The 16,087-nt window shown below is 49.9% G+C and overlaps 1 protein-coding gene across 3 annotated transcripts in view; it reads right to left on the bottom strand.

The window, feature by feature from the left end:
- LOC132385843 (zinc-binding protein A33-like) overlaps positions 1 to 16,087 on the bottom strand; it is a 139,093-nt gene that overhangs the window by 117,051 nt on the left and 5,955 nt on the right. The window contains exon 2 of one of the 3 annotated variants that reach the window (XM_059958073.1): positions 5,035 to 6,777. The gene's annotated coding sequence lies outside the window, so the exon portion shown is untranslated. Of the gene's footprint in view, positions 1 to 5,034; positions 6,799 to 16,087 lie in introns of all 3 variants that reach the window. The other 2 variants (XM_059958074.1, XM_059958072.1) reach the window with 2 other exon arrangements.

Here is a 16,087-nt window from a genome sequence, read left to right as displayed (position 1 = left end):
TGTTAACACCCCCTGTGAAAACCCTTCCAACCCCTACACCACTCCCCATTTCTGTTAACACCCCCTGTGAAAACCCCTCCAACCCCTACACCACTCCCCATTTCTGTTAACACCCCCTGTGAAAACCTTCCAACCCCTACACCACTCCCCATTTCTGTTAAAACCCTCTGAGAAAACCCTTCCAACCCCTACACCACTCCCCATTTCTGTTAACACCCCTGTGAAAACCCTTCCAACCCCTACACCACTCCCCATTTCTGTTAACACCCTCTGTGAAAACCCTTCCAACCCCTACACCACTCCCCATTTCTGTTAACATCCCCTGTGAAAACCCTTCCAACCCTCACACCACTCCCCATTTCTGTTAACACCCTCTGTGAAAACCCTTCCAACCCCAACACCACTCCCCATTTCTGTTAACACCCTCTGTGAAAACCCTTCCAACCCCTACACCACTCCCCATTTCTGTTAACACCCCCTGTGAAAAACCTTCCAACCCTCACACCTCTCCCCATTTCTGTTAACACCCCCTGTGAAAAACCTTCCAACCCTCACACCACTCCCCATTTCTGTTAACACCCCCTGTGAAAGCCCTTTCAACCCCTACACCACTCCCCATTTCTGTTAACACCCCCTGTGAAAACCCTTCCAACCCCGACACCACTCCCCATTTCTGTTAACACCCCCTGTGAAAACCCTTCCAACCCCTACACCACTCCCCATTTCTGTTAACACCCTCTGTGAAAACCCTTCCAACCCCTATACCACTCCCCATTTCTGTTAACTCCCTCTGTGAAAACCCTTCCAACCCCTATACCACTCCCCATTTCTGTTAACACCCTCTGTGAAAACCCTTCCAACCCCTATACCACTCCCCATTTCTGTTAACACCCTCTGTGAAAATCCTTCCAACCCCTACACCACTCCACATTTCTGTTAACACCCCCTGTGAAAACCCTTCCAACCCCTACAACATTCCCCATTTCTGTTAACACCCCCTGTGAAAACCCTTCCAACCCCTACACCACTCTCCATTTCTGTTAACACCCCCTGTGAAAACCCTTCCAACCCCTACACCACTCCCCATTTCTGTTAACACCCTCTGTGAAAACCCTTCCAAACCCTACACCACTCCCCATTTCTGTTAACACCCTCTGATAAAACCCTTCCAACCCCTACACCACTCTCCATTCCTGTTAACACCCCCTGTGAAAACCCTTCCAACCCTCACACCACTCCCCATTTCTGTTAACACCCCCTGTGAAAACCTTCCAACCCCTACACCACTCCCCATTTCTGTTAACACCCTCTGTGAAATCCCTTCCAACCCCTACACCACTCCCCATTTCTGTTAACACCCCCTGTGAAAACCCTTCCAACCCCTACACCACTCCCCATTTCTGTTAACACCCCCTGTGAAAATCCTTGCAACCCCTACACCACTCCCCATTTCTGTTAACACCCCCTGTGAAAACCCTTCCAACCCCTACACCACTCCCCATTTCTGTTAACACCCTCTGAGAAAACCCTTCCAACCCCTACACCACTCCCCATTTCTGTTAACACCCTCTGGGAAAACCCTTCCAACCCCTACACCACTCCCCATTTCTGTTAACACCCTCTGAGAAAACCCTTCCAACCCCTACACCACTCCCCATTTCTGTTAACACCCCCTGTGAAAACCCTTCCAACCCCTACACCACTCCCCATTTCTGTTAACACCCCCTGTGAAAATCCTTGCAACCCCTACTCCACTCCCCATTTCTGTTAACACCCCCTGTGAAAACCCTTCCAACCCCTACACCACTCCCCATTTCTGTTAACACCCTCTGAGAAAACCCTTCCAACCCCTACACCACTCCCCATTTCTGTTAACACCCCCTGTGAAAACCCTTCCATCCCTCACACCACTCCCCATTTCTGTTAACACCCCCTGTGAAAACCCTTCCAACCCCTACACCACTCCCCATTTCTGTTAACACCCCTGTGAAAACCCTTCCAACCCCTACACCACTCCCCATTTCTGTTAACACCCTCTGTGAAAACCCTTCCAACCCCTACACCACTCCCCATTTCTGTTAACACCCTCTGTGAAAACCCTTCCAACCCCTACACCACTCCCCATTTCTGTTAACACCCCCTGTGAAAACCCCTCCAACCCCGACACCACTCCCCATTTCTGTTAACACCCCCTGTGAAAACCCTTCCAACCCCTACACCACTCCCCATTTCTGTTAACACCCCCTCTGAAAACCCTTCCAACCCTCACACCACTCCCCATTTCTGTTAACACCCCTGTGAAAACCCTTCCAACCCCTACACCACTCCCCATTTCTGTTAACACCCCTGTGAAAACCCTTCCAACCCCTACACCACTCCCCATTTCTGTTAACACCCCCTGTGAAAACCCTTCCAACCCCTACACCACTCCCCATTTCTGTTAACACCCCCTGTGAAAACCCTTCCAACCCCGACACCACTCCCGATTTCTGTTAACACCCCCTGTGAAAACCCTTCCAACCCCTACACCACTCCCCATTTCTGTTAACACCCCCTCTGAAAACCCTTCCAACCCTCACACCACTCCCCATTTCTGTTAACACCCCTGTGAAAACCCTTCCAACCCCTACACCACTCCCCATTTCTGTTAACACCCCTGTGAAAACCCTTCCAACCCCTACACCACTCCCCATTTCTGTTAACACCCCTGTGAAAACCCTTCCAACCCCTACACCACTCCCCATTTCTGTTAACACCCCCTGTGAAAACCCTTCCAACCCCTACACCACTCCCCATTTCTGTTAACACCCCCTGTGAAAACCCTTCCAACCCCTACACCACTCCCCATTTCTGTTAACACCCTCTGTGAAAACCCTTCCAACCCCTACACCACTCCCCATTTCTGTTAACACCCTCTGAGAAAACCCTTCCAACCCCTACACCACTCCCCATTTCTGTTAACACCCCCTGTGAAAACCCTTCCATCCCTCACACCACTCCCCATTTCTGTTAACACCCCCTGTGAAAACCCTTCCAACCCCTACACCACTCCCCATTTCTGTTAACACCCCTGTGAAAACCCTTCCAACCCCTACACCACTCCCCATTTCTGTTAACACCCTCTGTGAAAACCCTTCCAACCCCTACACCACTCCCCATTTCCGTTAACACCCTCTGTGAAAACCCTTCCAACCCCTACACCACTCCCCATTTCTGTTAACACCCCCTGTGAAAACCCCTCCAACCCCGACACCACTCCCCATTTCTGTTAACACCCCCTGTGAAAACCCTTCCAACCCCTACACCACTCCCCATTTCTGTTAACACCCCCTCTGAAAACCCTTCCAACCCTCACACCACTCCCCATTTCTGTTAACACCCCTGTGAAAACCCTTCCAACCCCTACACCACTCCCCATTTCTGTTAACACCCCTGTGAAAACCCTTCCAACCCCTACACCACTCCCCATTTCTGTTAACACCCCCTGTGAAAACCCTTCCAACCCCTACACCACTCCCCATTTCTGTTAACACCCCCTGTGAAAACCCTTCCAACCCCGACACCACTCCCGATTTCTGTTAACACCCCCTGTGAAAACCCTTCCAACCCCTACACCACTCCCCATTTCTGTTAACACCCCCTCTGAAAACCCTTCCAACCCTCACACCACTCCCCATTTCTGTTAACACCCCTGTGAAAACCCTTCCAACCCCTACACCACTCCCCATTTCTGTTAACACCCCTGTGAAAACCCTTCCAACCCCTACACCACTCCCCATTTCTGTTAACACCCCTGTGAAAACCCTTCCAACCCCTACACCACTCCCCATTTCTGTTAACACCCCCTGTGAAAACCCTTCCAACCCCTACACCACTCCCCATTTCTGTTAACACCCCCTGTGAAAACCCTTCCAACCCCTACACCACTCCCCATTTCTGTTAACACCCTCTGTGAAAACCCTCCCAACCCCTACACCACTTCACATTTCTGTTAACACCCCCTGTGAAAACCCTTCCAACCCCTACACCACTCCCCATTTCTGTTAACACCCCCTGTGAAAAACCTTCCAACCCTCACACCACTCCCCATTTCTGTTAACACCCCCTGTGAAAACCCTTCCAACCCCTACACCACTCCCCATTTCTGTTAACACCCTCTGTGAAAACCCTTTCAACCCCTACACCACTCCCCATTTCTGTTAACACCCTCTGTGAAAACCCTTTCAACCCCTACACCACTCCCCATTTCTGTTAACACCCCCTGTGAAAACCCTTTCAACCCCTACACCACTCCCCATTTCTGTTAACACCCTCTGTGAAAACCCTTTCAACCCCTACACCACTCCCCATTTCTGTTAACACCCCCTGTGAAAGCCCTTTCAACCCCTACACCACTCCCCATTTCTGTTAACACCCCCTCTGAAAACCCTTCCAACCCCCACACCACTCCCCATTTCTGTTAACATCCCCTGTGAAAACCCTTCCAACCCCCACACCACTCTCCATTCCTGTTAACACCCCCTCTGAAAACCCTTCCAACCCTCACACCACTCCCCATTTTTGTTAGCACCTCCGATCCTTGCAGCCCTCACCATCTGTGAAAACCTTTCTGACCCATCACCCATCACCATTCTGTAAACCCGCCTCACCCCTACGCCACTCGCCATCTCTGTAAAACCTTCCACCGTCCACCCCGGCGCATTCAGGTGAAAGCTGACCCGAGAAAGACTCCGACCGTGGCAGGTGGCAGGGGTCACAAAACACATTCACACTGGCTGATTTTTTGAATAAACCTACCGATTTTCATGGTGATCTTCACTAAACTTCCTACCTTCCCATCTTAACTTTCCTCCTCCACTTTCTGCTTTCCACAATGATTCCATTCGTCTCTTCCCAGTAATCTCCTTCCTGGACCATATCCTTGCAAGCGAGGGAAGTTCTACACTTTCCCATTTTCTTTCCCTCTCAGCTCCATACGTCCTTCCAGGTGGGGCAACACTTCACCTGCGAGTCTGTCAGGTTGATCTACTCTACCTGATGCTGCTGGTTCAGCCTCCGCTACGTCAGTGAGGCCCAATGTAGATCGGGAGTCCACTTTGTCAAGTACCTTTGCTCTGTCCACAACAAACGGAATTTCCCGGTCACAAACAGGTGAAACTCTGCAGATGCTGGAAGTCCAAGCAACACAGGAGAAATTATTCAATGATTTCAAGTTCCCTGGCCACGATCATCTTACTATCACTGTGGATACCCCGTCCATTTACACCTCCCCCTCCTACCAGGAAAGTCACAGAGCTCTCCGTTTCCTTCTGGACACCAGACCCAACGAGTTCCCCTCCACCACCACTCTCCTGCTCTTTGTTTCACTTGTATTATTTGTTTGAGCTGAGCTCTACTCTCACTTCTTTCTGTCACCTTGCAGTGAACTGGTGCTGGTCACGGGTGTGAATGATTTGTAAGGGAATGCAGATCGAACAATTAGTGAGATTCTGGATGGCACCGGAACTGGTGTGTGGGGGAAGTGAGGGTTGTCTGAGGTTACAGTGAGATGGAGAACAGCTGGGGAAGTGGGCAGCGGAACATGACTGTTACTCAAGTACAGGTCTTCAGGAGGTCAAAAAGACCATCATTCAGATGGAGAGACAGCTTCCCTTGGGTCTCTGGATTCACCAGACAAGACCGGTGCTATGGTTCAGCTCATCAGGTTGGAGGGAACCAGGAATATCAGGTGTTGCTCCTCCCTCCTGAGCATCAGCTCATCAATTAGGGGAACAATTCGTGGGGCAGCTTCGCACCATCCGTCCCGAGCAGAACCTCCCAGTGCCAAACATTTCAATACTGATTCCCATCCCTGTTCTGACATGTTGATCGATGGCCTCCTCTTGTGCCGGGATGAATTCCCCCGTCAGGGTGGAGGTGCGACATCTTATATTCGGTCTGAGTACTCCAACCTGATGCGTGAATATTGATCTCGCCTTCTGATAGACCAAACCCACCCCCACCCCCGTCTTCCTCTATTCCACACTCTTACTTCTCACCTGCCTATTACATCCGCCGGGACCCCTCCTCCTCTCTCCCCTCATGTGCACTCTCCTCACCGACCAGATTATTTCTTCTCCAACCCTTGACCGTTCCCACCCACCTGCCACCTTCCAGCTAGCCTCTTTCCCCTCCCCATATTTTTATTCTGGCTTCTTCTGGGTACATCCAGCACCCAGGGCATGTCCTTTTCTTACTGTCACTGTCAGGTAGGAGGTACAGGAGCCTGAAGGCACACACTAGGCGATTCAGCAACAGCTTCTTCCCTTCTGCCGTCCGATTCCTCAATGGACATTGTGCCCTTGGACACCACCTCACTTTTTTAACATAATGTATTTCTGTTTTTGCACGTTTTTAAAATCTATTCAAGATAAGCATATTGTAATTGGTTTATTTGTTCATTACTATTATTTTTATTTCATTTATTATTATTATTACTGTAACAAAAAGAATTTTACTCCTCATGTATGAGAAGGATGTAAGAAATAAAGTCCATTCATTCATCCGGATCGTGGGGCCGAGAGAGAGGGAAAGGACCCGGACTGTCCCGGGATGCGGATCCATGGTGCGTCGGCATCTCACAGTAATTGTCCCTCAGTCGCGGGAAATCTCCGCCCGTAGCGCCGCTCCGACATGCTGCCAAGTCAATGAGCCTTCCGTTTACCGAGAGCAGGCATGATTTTCCGGAAGGTTTCGACCCTTACGCTTGCCTATATGATCTCCTGGTCACGGTGAATCCTGGAGCGAACACGAGAGAGTCTGTGAATGATGGAAATCCAAAGCCACTCACTCAAAACGCTGAAGGAACTCAGCAGCTCAGGCAGCATCTGTGCAAAAGAATAAACTGCCAGCGGTTCGGGACGAGTCCCTTCTTCAGCACTGAGAAGGACGGGGGAAATGCCAGAATCAAATGGTGTGCAGTATAATCAGAGGGGAAAGGGATTATCTAGAATGTGATAGTTGAAGCCAGGCGGGTGGTAAAGGTCAAGGGCTGGAGAAGAAAAATCTGATAGCAGCGGAGAGTGACCATAGAACCTAGTAATCCTCAGCTCATTACAGGCGCTTCTGCCCACAATGTTGTGCCGACCATGTATCCTAATTCAGAATTTCCCTACCTTATCGCCCTCTATTTTTAAGCTTCGTGTCCGGTACCTATATGAGAGTCTCTTAACAGAGCCTATTGTATCCGCCTCTACCACCTTCACTGGAAATGCGTCCCGTGCTCCCTTCTGTGTGAAAAACTTAACTCTAACATCTCCCCTTGTACCTATTTCCAAGCCCTTTAAAATGATGCCCCCTCATGTTAGCCATTTCAACACTGGGAAAAAGCCTCTGGCTATCCACACTATCAAACCCCTCATAATCTTATACACCTCTGTCAGGTCACCTCTCGTCCGCCGTCGCTCCAAGAAGGAAAGGCCAAGTTCACTCAGTCTACTCTCATTAGGCATGCTGTCCAATCCAGGCAAGATCTTTGTTACAGTGCTCTGCCCTCTCTCTATAGTGTCCACATCCTTCCTGCAGTGAGGTGTCCAGAAATGACAGAGTGCTCCAAGTGGTGTGGAACTAAGGTTTCATATACCTGGAACATTGCCTCATGGCTCTGGAATTCAATCCCACTGTTGATGAAGTCCAGCACACTATACACCTTTCTAACAACACGTTCAAACTGCGGAGCAGCTTTGAGCTCCTATTGGACACAGATCCTCGACACTGCCAAGAGTTTCACCATTAATATTTGGTTGGTAAAAATTTGAAGACAGAATTTGCTAACTTGCAGTCCTCTGGTACTTCTCAAGTCCTGGTTGATAATGCAAAGATCATCGCCGGAGGCTCTGCAATTTTCTCCCTCTCTTCCCACAGTAGCTTGGGGTATATCTCACCTGGCCCCAGCGACTTGTCTAATTTATATCTTTCCAGTGCTCCAGCACGTCCTCCTTCTTAATGTCTATATGCTCAAGCATTTCAATCCGCTGTAAGTCATCCCCACAATTGTGAAGGTCCCCTTCCCTGGTGAATACTGAAGCAAACTATTCATTCAGTTCCAACGCTACCTGATCTAACTCGGGTATCGCATCCTTTTGGTCCTGTGATCACATTGCTCATCCTCTTGCTCTTCACAAACTTGGAGAATGCCTTCGTGTTTTCCTTAATCCTGCTCACCAAGGGTTTCTCATGGCCCCTTCTGGCTCTAATTCACACTTACACTCCTTCCAGGTAACCTTGTAATTCTCTAGAAATCCATCTGTACTCAGATTATAGGAGCTTCCGTAAGCTTTTCTGTTCTTCTTAACTGAATTTTCTACATCCTTTGTACACTGTGGTTCTTCTACCCCACCGTGTGCTCCCTGCCTCAATGGAACATACCTGTGCAGAACGCCATGCCAGTGTTCCCTGAACATTTGCGACATTTCTGCCGTGCATTTCCCTGAAAACACCTGCCCACAATGATTTGCAGGCAGTGATCCTGTGAAATTCATTGTCATGGCCGGCTCGGAGGCCAAGTCATCGGTTTGTCACGTACCCCGTGACCGGGTTACCGAACCAGCGGAAATGAAAAACACTTTGGAGTCTGGTATTACTGTAGCTAATAGTGTTTATTAGTAAACTAAGCAATACAGTACTATAAAATGCAAATATGTGAAACAGGTTAGCAATGATATGTACAGAAGTGTGGAAATAGGAATCAAAACCTAGCTCTTTCAAAGTCTAGATGTAAATGGTTAGTTTTACGATGGTGAAGAGTTCAGTTCAGTTCAGGTGGAGGGAGGAGGGGGGAGAGAGACACACACACGTTACCATCGAACTGTCCGTTGGCTTCCTGTCCTGTTGTAGTCATCGACCATGACCATGTACGACCGTTCTTCAGTGGTGGACCTGTCACGCAGGCAAGGGTGGACACACAAACAAGCCCCCACCGGTCGCACCTTTCACACACTGTGAGCCCCTGATCGATCCTACAAACCCCCACCTTCACATGGGTGCACAACGCTCTTTCAGTGTCCCGTGGTGTGTCTGCCTGTGTCTCAGCAGAGCTGCTTTTTATCATCACTTGCTGGACACCAGCTGGAATCTGGAGACTAGACTGGACAGGGCCCCGGAACCTGGGTCTTGACTTGGGCTCGGACTCCGGATCCAGACGAGGACTGGACGTGGCAAGGTAACAGGACTGGGAAACTCCTCGGAGCCTTGAACATGGAGTGGAAACCTCCTCGGAGACTTTGACCCGGACTGGACTTGACTCGAAGCCTGAGACTTGGACTGGACTTGGACACGGAACGACAAACAACGACAGTCCACTCGAGTAGCGGCAAACAGTCTTCCTACTGAGCATTGGACTCGAGCACTGGAACACTGAACACAGAGCCAGGACCCCTCCTTGGAGACAGGACGTAGGGCCGGGGCTTTACATAGAGTCAGGACCCCTCCTTGGGGACAGGACGTAGGGCCGGGGCTTTACATAGAGCCAGGACCCCTCCTTGGGGACAGGACGTAGGGCCGGGGCTTTACATAGAGTCAGGACCCCTCCTTGGGGACAGGACGTAGGGCCGGGGCTTTACATAGAGTCAGGACCCCTCCTTGGTGACAGGACGTAGGGCCAGGGCTTTACATAGAGGACCCCTCCTTGGGGACAGGACGTAGGGCCGGGGATTTACACAGAGTCAGGACCCCTCCTTGGGGACAGGACGTAGGGCCGGGGCTTTACATAGTGTCAGGACCCCTCCTTGGGGACAGGACGTAGGGCCGGGGCTTTACATAGTGTCAGGACCCCTCCTTGGGGACAGGACGTAGGGCCGGGGCTTTACAGAGAGTCAGGCTTGGGGACAGGACGTAGGACCGGGACTCATACACGGACACTTAACACGGGGACACAAAGAGACAGTTCCAAGCTCATCGATAAACAGTTCCTTCTGTTGGCATGACAAGGCTCCAGTCTCACTCTAGCGGTTAAACTTGATGGTGATTCAGGCGATGACACAGGCGAGGTTGCAGGCAAGGCTTCAGGCGTGGGTTGCTGAAAGAAGGGGAAGGGATGTAAGGGAAGGGAAGGGAACAGTCCAGGGAAGGGTAACGGCAAAGCCGACCTGTCTTACCCAATGGAGGCGAGGACAGGGAGGGACAGAATCAACCGCAGGGCAATGGCAAAGACGGCCTGACCTACCCCACAGTGGCAAGGACAGGATACTGACAAGACCAACCCGCACCTACACTCGAACCCAGGGCCACTGATATTCCAGCCCCAATTTGAGAATCAGGTGCCTGTGATTCAGCCCAACTGAAACAATGGACAGCCTGAAGACCCAGAGTCCAGAGTCCATGGACCGGACCGTGAACTGGAACGCAGACGTCATGGACAGGACCATGACAAGCTGAATGGTAGGAGGCAAAGACTGGGAATAAAGGGAGCCATCTCTGGTTGGCTGCCAGTTACTAGTGGTGTTCCTCAGGGCTCTGTGTTCGGACTGGTGATTTTTGTAATATTCCAATAGTTTGGAAGACAGAATTGCTGGCTTTGTTACAAGGTTTGCAGACGATATGAAGACATGAGGAGGGGCAGGTAGTTTTCGGTAGAGAGGGTGCAGAAGGACTGAGATAGATTTAGAGAATGGGAAAAAAAAACAGCAGATGGGATACAGTGCCGGGAAGTGTATGTTCATGCATTTTGGTAGAAGAAATGAAAGTGTTAACTTCTTCGAAATGGACAGAAAATACCGAACAACTGAGGTGCAAAGGGTCACGGGGAGTCCATGTTCAGGATTCCCTGAAGGTTAATTTGCAGGTCGAGTCTGTGGTGTGGAAGGCAAACGCAACGTCAGCATTCATTTCGAGAGATCTACAATCTATCAGCGAGGATGTAATTCGGGAAGTTGGTCGTCACTGGTGAGGCCTCACTTGGAGGGCAGGTCTGGGCCCCTGATCTTGGAAAGGACGTGCCGAAACTGGAGAAGGTTCAGAGTATGTTCACGAAAACAGATTCCAGGATTGAATGGATTGTCATATGAAGAGCGTTCAATGGGCCTGAGCCTGGATCAGCAGAGGAATTAGGGCTGACCTCATGGAAACTTATCAAACTGTGGAAGGGCTTGATAGAGTGGATGTGGAAAGGATGCTTCCTGTGGTGGAAGAGTCTGCGACCAGGGAACAGAGCTTCAGAATAGAGGGGTGTCCTTTTAGAACGGAGATGACAGAGAACGGACTGAGAGTGGTGAATCTGGGGAATTCCGTGCCACAGGCAGCTGTGGAGGCCAATTCTTTATGTACATTTAGGGCAGAGGTGGATAGAATCTTGATTGATCCGGGCATGAAGTGATACAGGGACAAGACAGGAGATTGGAGTGGAGAGCAAATTTGGATCAGCCATGATAAAATGACAGAACAGACTCAATGGGGTAAACAGCCTCATTCTGGTCTTAAGTCTTATAGTCTGACGGTCTGTCCCCAGTGTGAACTCGCTGATGTAGCTTCAAGTCAGATGACTAAGTGAATCCCTTCCCACAATCTGAGAAAGTGAATGGTTTCTCCCCAGTATGAACTAACTGGTGTCTCTGTAGCTTGGATGACCGAGTGAATCCCTTCCCACATTCAGGGCAGGTGAATGGCCTCTCCCCAGTGTGGATTCGCTGGTGTGACAAAAGGTTGGATGACTGAGTGAATCCCTTCCCACATTCAGAACAAGTGAATGGCCTCTCCCCAGTGTGAACCAGCTGGTGTCTCTGTAGGGTGGATGAGTGAGTGAATCCCTTCCCACACACAGAGCAGGTGAACGGCCTCTCCCCAATGTGAACTCGCAGATGTATTTTCAAATCCGATGACCCAGCAAACTCCTTTCCACAGTCTGAGCAGGTGAACGGCCTCTCCCCAGTGTGAACTCGCTGATGTATTTTCAAGCCAGATGATCGAGCGAACTCCTTTCCACAGTCTGAGCAGATGAACGGTTTCTCCCCAGTGTGAACTAACTGGTGCCTCAGTAGGCGAAATGACAGAGTGAATCTTTTCCCACAGTCTGAGCAAATGAACGGTTTCTCCCCAGTGTGAAAGCACTGATGTGTGTTCAGTTGAGATGACCGAATGAATCGCTTCCCACAGTCCGAGCAGGTGAATGGCCTCTCCCCAGTGTGAACTCGCTGATGTACTTTCAAGGCAGATGACAGAGTGAATCTCTTCCCACATTCAGAGCAGCTGAATGGTTTCTCCCCAGTGTGAAATCGTTGATGGACGCTCAGCTGAGATGCACGAGCGAACTCCTTCCCACAGTCTGAGCAGGTGAACGGTTTCTCCCCAGTGTGAACTCGCTGATGTTCCTTCAGTTGAGATGACCGTGTGAATCCCTTCTCACATACTGAGCAGGCAAACGGTTTCTCCCCAGTGTGAACCAGCCAGTGTGTCTGTAGTTTGGATGACTGAGTGAATCCCTTCCCACACTCAGAGCAGGTGAATGGCCTCTCCTCAGTGTGAACCAGCAAGTGTCTCCGTAGTTTGGATGAGTGCATGAAACCTTTCCCACATTCAGAGCAGGTGAACGGACTCACCCCAGAATGAACTTGCTGATGTACCTTCAGGTCAGATGACCGAGTGAATCCCTTCCCACATTCTGAGCAGCTGAACGGTTTCTCCCCAGTGTGAGTTTGCTGATGTTCCTGTAGTTGAGATGACCGAGTGAATGCCTTCCCACATTCTGAGCAGCTGAACGGTTTCTCCCCAGTGTGAACCAGCTGATGTCTCAGTAGGTGAGATGACCAAGTGAATCGCTTCCCACAGTCTGAGCAGGTGAACGGTTTCTCCCCAGTGTGAACCAGCTGGTGTCTCAGTAGGTGAGATGACCAAGTGAATCGCTTCCCACAGTCTGAGCAGGTGAACGGTTTCTCCCCAGTGTGAACCAGCTGGTGTCTCAGTAGGTGAGATGACCGAGTGAATGCCTCTCCACATTCTGAGCAGGTGAACAGCCTCTCCCCAGTGTGAACTCGCCGATGTACCTTCAATTGAGATGATGAAGTGAACTCCTTCCCACAGTCTGAGCAGGTGAACGGCCTCTCCCCAGTGTGAACTCGCCGATGTACCCTCAGTTGAGATGACGAAGTGAACTCCTTCCCACAGTCTGAGCAGGTGAGCGGCATCTTCTCAGTGTGAACTGGTGACGTTCGTTCATTTGAGATGACTAAATGAATCTGTTTCGACATTCAGAGGTGGGGAAAGGCCATGGCACCATGTGAATTTGCTGGTGTCTCTGTAGTGTGGTTGATTGTGTCAGTGCCTTCCTGCACTCTGAGAAACGTCTCCTCACTGGTGAATTTTTGGATATATCTTCAGCATCAATGACAGAATGAATTGCTTCCCGCTGTCAGAACAGGTGGAGCATCTCACTGTGGTGTGAACTTGCTGATGTATCTTCAGGCTGGTTGACTGAGTAGTTCCCCTCCCTCACACAGAGCAGGTGAATGGCCTCTCCTCACTGTGAACTCACTGGCGTGTCTGCGGGTAGGCTGTGAGTGAATCCCCTCCCTCACACAGAGCAGGTGAATGGCCTCTCCCCACTGTGAACTCACTGGCGTGTCTGCGGGTAGGCTGTGAGAGAATCCCCTCCCTCACACAGAGCAGGTGAATGGCCTCTCCCCACTGTGAACTCACTGGCGTGTCTGCGGGTAGGCTGTGAGAGAATCCCCTCCCTCACACAGAGCAGGTGAATGGCCTCTCCCCACTGTGAACTCACTGGCGTGTCTGCGGGTAGGCTGTGAGTGAATCCTTTCCCACACTGAGAGAAGGAGAATGATATCTCACTGCGATCAATCATCTGGCAATTCAGACAGTCAGATGTTTGAATCCCTTGTACAATCAATGAGTTGAAGAACTGATCTCCAGTGAGCAAATGCTGGTGTGTTCTCAGCACCCCGGTTCCTGTGGATAACACGGAGTTACAAAAGAAAATTTCCCTTCAGACACAGATACAACTCCAACTGGATCAACAACAATGCAAAATACATCAATGGGAGAAGGACAATATCCATCTGACCTTATCTCAAACACATTTACTGAGGTCGCCTTCACTGCTTCATTAGGCAGAGAAATCCACAGATTCACCACGCTCAGGGAAAAGCAGTTCCTCTTCATCTCCGTCCCACATCCCCTAATCTTGAGGCAATGTCCTCTCGAACTAAGCCTCACCTACCAGTGGAAGCAACTTTCCTGCCTCTGGCTTATCTACCCCTTTCATAACTTTACATGTTTCTGTAAGATCTCCTCTCAATGTGAGCGCTGGAATCACAATTTTACCCAATTCAACTCAAGCTGGAGCAACACAACCTGAGATATACAGTAGGAAGCGAGGGAGGAGATTGCTGAGCCTCTGGCGATGACCTTTGTATTACCACTCAGGAAGGGAGATGTACCAGAGGATTGGAAGACCTTGTCCCCTTGTTAGGGAATGGAGTAGAGGGAACCCAGGAATTATAGACCAGTGAGTGGAGAGTGCCCCAGTGGCCATCTCCCTCAGTAATTGTTACCTCACTTTGGATGCGGTTGAGGGGATGACCTGACAGAGGACGACCACGACGATCGGGTCTCTGGCACTGACCCTGGTTCTGTGGTGCAGAAGGGAAAGAGGAAGTTGAGGAATGCAGTAGTCATAGGATTCAATAGTGAGGGGAATGGACAGGAGGTTCTGCACGCCTGATAGAGATACGTGTGTGGTGTGTTGCCTCCCAGGTGGCAGGGTACGGGATCTCTCAGATCGGGTGCAAGGTATTCTGAAGGGAGCGGGTGACCAGCCAGAAGTCTTGGTACACGTTGGTATATATGACACAGGTAGACAAAGAGAGGAGGGCGTGAGGAGAGAATTCAGGGAGTTCGGTAGGAAGCTGAAAGGCAGGACATCTAGGGTAGTAACCTCGGGATTGCTGCCTGTGCCACGTGCTGGTGAGAGCAATACTAGCATGATTAGGTATATTAATGTGTGGCTGAGGGACTGGTGTAGGGGGCAGGGCTTTAGATTCCTGGATCATTGGGATCTCCTCTGGGGGAGGTATGACCTGTACAAAAAGGACGGGTTACACCTGAACCCAAAGGGGTCCAATATCCTAGCCAGCACATTTAATAGAGCTGTTAGGGAGGGTTTAAACTGATTTGGCGTGGGGATGGGAATCAGAGTGATGGGGCTGAGGAAACGGGAAACAGAAATAAATCGAAGATAGTGTGCAACAGGGCAACAGAGATGTGGGGCAGTGAAAATAGAAAGCAACAAATCCTGGGCTGAGAGTGTTATTTGAATGTACAGAGCATGAGGATTAAAATGGACGATCTTGAAATTCAGCTGCAAATTGGCAAATTGGTCAATCTCTGAAACTTGGATAAAAGGTGGCTGCCGATGGGAGTTGAATGTCCAAGAATACACGGTGTATCAGAATGATAGGTGACTGGGCAGAGAGGGTGGTGTGGCTCTCTGGATAAAAAAATATTAAATCATTGGAAAGAGATGACATAGGATTGTAAGGTGTGACCGTCTAACCATATAACAATTACAGCACGGAAACAGGCCATCTCGGCCCTTCTAGTCCATGCGAACGCTTACACTCACCTAGTCCCACTGGCCCGCACTCAGCCCATAACCCTCCATTCCTTTCCTGTCCATATACCTATCCAATTTTACTTTAAATGACAATACCGAACCTACCTCTACCACTTCTACTGGAAGCTCATTCCATACAGCTACCACTCTCTGAGTAAAGAATTTCCCTCCTTAAGCTTTTGCCCCCAACTCTCAAATCATGTCCACTTGTTTGAATCTCCCCTATTCACAATGGAAAAAGCCTATCCACGTCAACTCAATATATCCCCCTCATTATTTTAAATACCTCTATCAAGTCCCCCCTCAACCTTCTATGCTCCAAAGAATAAAGACCTAACTTGTTCAGCCTTTCCCTATGACTTAGGTGCTGAAACCCAGGTAACATTCTAGTAAATCTTCTCTGTACTCTCTCTATTTTGTTGATATCGTTCCTATAATTCAGTGACCGGAACTGTTCACAATACTCCAAATTCAGCCTTACGAATGCCA

The sequence above is a fragment of the Hypanus sabinus genome (assembly GCF_030144855.1).
Source record: "Hypanus sabinus isolate sHypSab1 chromosome X2 unlocalized genomic scaffold, sHypSab1.hap1 SUPER_X2_unloc_28, whole genome shotgun sequence".
Classification (NCBI taxonomy): domain Eukaryota; kingdom Metazoa; phylum Chordata; class Chondrichthyes; order Myliobatiformes; family Dasyatidae; genus Hypanus; species Hypanus sabinus.
This window is presented reverse-complemented; position numbering and strand designations above follow the sequence as displayed.